Source organism: Schistocerca piceifrons, chromosome 1, assembly GCF_021461385.2.
Source record: "Schistocerca piceifrons isolate TAMUIC-IGC-003096 chromosome 1, iqSchPice1.1, whole genome shotgun sequence".
Taxonomy (NCBI): Eukaryota; Metazoa; Arthropoda; class Insecta; order Orthoptera; family Acrididae; genus Schistocerca; species Schistocerca piceifrons.
The window spans coordinates 776,495,291-776,499,639 of NC_060138.1; the positions used below are offsets into that span (position 1 = coordinate 776,495,291).

At 45.3% G+C, this 4,349-nt stretch overlaps 1 non-coding gene across 1 annotated transcript; it reads left to right on the plus strand.

The window, feature by feature from the left end:
• Positions 1-822: 822 nt before the first annotated feature.
• Positions 823-896, plus strand: Trnat-ugu. Its single transcript has one exon. It is a non-coding gene; the product is annotated as a tRNA-Thr (tRNA).
• Positions 897-4,349: the final 3,453 nt, after the last annotated feature.

Below are 4,349 nucleotides of genomic sequence, written 5' to 3' on the forward strand. Positions count from 1 at the left end.
GACAGTGTACAGAGATAGTGTTTCGGAGCACACCGTTCAAAGCATTCCGCAGCGAACGACTTCTACGCGTTTCCGTGTTGTCCCAATGACACTCAATTACAACTAACTGAAACCCTCAGCTGCCGACAGGTGTTGTTGATATACTTCGATGTGGACAGCTGAAAATATGCGCCCCAACCGGGACTCGAACCCGGGATCTACTGCTTACATGGCAGACGCTCTATCCATCTGAGCCACCGAGGACATAGATGAATAGCGCGACTGCAGGGACTTATCCCTTGCACGCTTCCCCTTAGACTCACATTCCCAACTGTTCACAATTCTACATATGTAATGTACCTTATAGACATTTTCCCTTTCACTCATTACTCGCGCACGCTTTGGCGATTTCCGTAAGGGTTTGGGGAACCTGTGCGCATTCGCACAGACGAAGGTTAATGGCTGGGTAGCCTTTAACTATATATATGAAGACAGTAACTGTTCTCGAAAGAACAGAATACTGTCGATGACCGTGCAGCTTTTCCCTGGAATAAATGATGACTAACTGAAACCCTCAGCTGCCGACAGGTGTTGTTGATATACCTCGATGTGGACAACTGAAAATGTGTGCCTCGACCGGTACTCGAACCCGGGATCTGTGCGAATGCGCACAGGTTGCCCAAACTCTTACGGGAATCGCCAAAGCGTGGGCGAGTAATGAGTGAATGGGCAAATGTCTATAAGGTACATTACATAATACATATGTAGAATTGTGGACAGTTGGGAATGTCTCACGGGAAGCGTCCAAGGGATAAGTCCCTGCAGTTGCGCTATTCATCTGTGTCCTCGGTGGCTCAGATGGATAGAGCGTCTGCCATGTAAGCAGAAGATCCCGGGTTCGAGTCCCGGTCGGGGACACATTTTCAGCTGTCCACATCGAAGTATATCAACAACACTTGTCGGCAGCTGAGGGTTTCAGTTAGTCATCATTTATTCCAGGGGAAAGCTGCACGGTCATCGACAGTATTCTGTTCTTTCGAGAATAGTTACTGTCTTCATATATACTGTCAATTACGATTGGAGTAGGCATTGGATCCTCAAGATTAGACCGTGGATCACTGGATATGTGTCGCCTAGTCGTGAGAATCACGTTTCTTCTCACTCCAGTTCGATGGTTGTGTCCAGATACGTCGTCATCCAGGCAAACTGCTGGTGGAAATAAGCTCCGCGCGATTGACGGAGGCCAATGAGCGCAGTTCTGTACTTCGGGGTCATTCACCTGGGTTTCCATGGACCTGCGGTAATACGAGGGCAAATCAGAAAGTTTTTGCCCCTGTTTATTTTAGCCAAATTAAGGCTGCAAATGCGAAGTCAACATTTCCATTTCCAGCATCGTGCCGGCCTTATCTGCTGGTAGCTCCGCTACACGGCGCTGCTGTCAGTTATTAAAGATGAAAGCGGTTGTGCTTCACACGTCCATGGCGTTTGAGCAACGAAGTGTGATTCGTTTTCTATGGAGCAGGGGAGGAACGCCAATAGAGATCTACAGGGAAATGCAGTTCGCATATGGGGAAGCTGTCTCCCTTTGAGAACTGCGAAGTGGTGGTGTTGTGAGTTTGACAAAGGCCTTGAAGTCTTGCATGACAGAGGTCGGGGAGCCCGCGTTCGTTGCTGACTGACGGCAACATGGCGCGCGTGGATGCAATGGTGAAAGCAGATCAGCGTGTGCACATCACGGCCATTTCCGGGAGCTTGACATATCATGTGGGAGTGCTTACGACATCGTTCACTGGGCCTTGTTGTTGTTAGGGTACCGGAATGTTCACGTTGGTGGGTACCTAAGCAGTTTTATGACATGATCAAAGGCAAGTGAATGATGTTTTCACTGAATCATCTGGAACGGTACTCCAGGGAGAGTGAAGGTTTCCTGGTCCGCACTGTTACTGGCGATGAAACGTTCACGCTGCATTTCCCGCTGGAATCCAAGCAGCAGAGCATGGTGTGCAAACATATGGGTTTTTTGACAAAGAAATGCCGTTCGGCGCCATCTGTTGGGAAACTGATGTTAACGACCATCTGGGATAGCTGTGAATCACTATTGCTGGATTTCATGCCACAAGGTGCAACCATCAGTGCCGACATTGTTCCATACTGTCCCGTCTGAGGGGTACCATCAGGCGAAGGCAACGAGGGCTTCTCTGTGTGGACAACGTGACTCGGCTCCATGACAATACGAAACCACATGTGGCAATCAAAACTGCCGAGAAGCTCCAGGCATTTTACTAGGAGATTTCTTGGCCACCTATCATACAGTCCAGACCTCGCCACTAGTGATTTCCATATTTTCGGACTGCTGAAGAAGCTCTTGGCAGGACAGCGGTTCAAAAATAACGATGAAACCAAGACAGCAGTCCGACGGTGGTTCCATAGTCAGCCGGACGAAGTATACCACAGGGGCATCTCAAATTTAGTTCTGTAATAGGAAAAATGTGTGAACCGGTGTGGGGACTATGTGGAAAAATAGTGTAAGACACGTAGAATAGGGTGTACTTGAGGGCATTATGACAGCTGTGGACCTCAGATGTTAAATCCCATAGTGCTCAGAGCCATTTGAACCATTTCCAAATGGATGTCTCACCTGATACTGCGGCCGTTACATTACTTCAAAGAAAACAATAGTTGTTGATGGTATAAACGGAAGTAACTTCTGAGAACTAAAGTGCAACAAAATGTGGTTGAGGATTCATCAAGAAGTGCACTTGTGTGCAGTACTGTAACGTACACTGTTGGTTTCTTAAAAAGTCGCAATGTAGCAGCGATTCTGCGTGCCATGGATTCTACAAGTCGTTGGTAGACTTCCGGAGGTATGTGGCACTTAGTGTCTGCTCACAAGTTTTGTAGGCATGGAAGTGGTGTCCCATGGTGTCCCAAATGTGTGACATCGAGTTCAGATCAGGCAAATTTAGTGGCCAAAGCATCAGCGTAAGCTCACTATAATCCTTCTTAAACTGGTGTAGCATGATCCTCGCCTTGTGATACCATCACCATCCACCATGCACAAAGATGGTTGGAAATAAAATTCAGGTAATCCACAGCTGTTCAAATGGTTGAAATGGCTTTGAGCACTATGGGACTTAACTTCTGAGGTCATCATACCCCTAGAACTTAGAACTACTTAAACCTAACTAACCTAAGGACATCACACACATCCATGCCCGAGGCAGGATTCGAACCTGCGACCGTAGCGGTCGCGCGGCTCCAGACTGAAGCGCCTAGAACCGCTCGGTCACACCGGCCGGTTCCATTTGGAAGAGATGTATCTCCAAATCTGTGGTATGGAAAGAAAAAAAGTGCCTTTGCGTCAAAGGTGAAACACGTATTGTTCCACAAAAACAGTTTACTTAAGTACTGTCATCTTTCATCAGTCAAACATTCAAATAACGCTCAGTGCGCTATAAGTAACAAATTAAAGATCTGTGACTTATAGATCTTGCGAAGTAAATGTTATAAGACAATTACTCAGAGTTATTTAAATTCTATATATTAGGGGCTTTGTGTACAATGTCATGTAAGAAAAAAAAATTATTTTGCTATTTTGTCTAAAACTGACATGGTGAGACCGTGGCTGTGTACAATTAATGTAGATTAATTCTTACAAAGAAGAAGACAGCAACCAGCCACTATTAAATACACTTTACATTATCGTCAGTTTTCGATTTTTATTCTTCCACTGTGGCGGAATATTTTTGGTGTGTTGATGCCCTTCGGTAGATTGGTTCAAATGGCTCTGAGCACTATGGGACTTAACGTCTAAGGTCATCAGTCCCCTAGAACTTAGAACTACTTAAATCTAACTAACCTAAGGACATCACACACATCCATGCCCGAGGCAGAATTCGAACCTGCGACCGTAGCGGTCGCGCGGTTCCAGACTGTAGCGCCTAGAACCGTTCGGCCACCCCGGCCGGCCCCTTCGGTAGAAAACAGTGTTAGAAGCGCCCTATGTGAAAATAACTAACCTCCAAATGATGAAATGTAGAGTAAATAAAGATGTGAGGTTAAGTTGTTATGGTACTTACGTCGAAAATTCCGCGCGATTTTGTTGCGAAGTTGCAAGATTGTATTTTTCGAATATTAATAGTGGCTGGTTGCTGTCTTCTTCTTTGTAAGAATTAACCTACAGCAATTATTTTGATCGAAATGTGCTTAAAGTATTCACCTTTAACAATATTTACTATGGTTAAAGAACTGTTAATGATTATTTTGACAAAAAAAGAGAAAAAGAAAAACTAGAGAAAAATGTTTATATTTAAGAAGCATATGTTTCATTATGGGACTATTCTGTAAAACGCGAAAGCACATGACCGGAT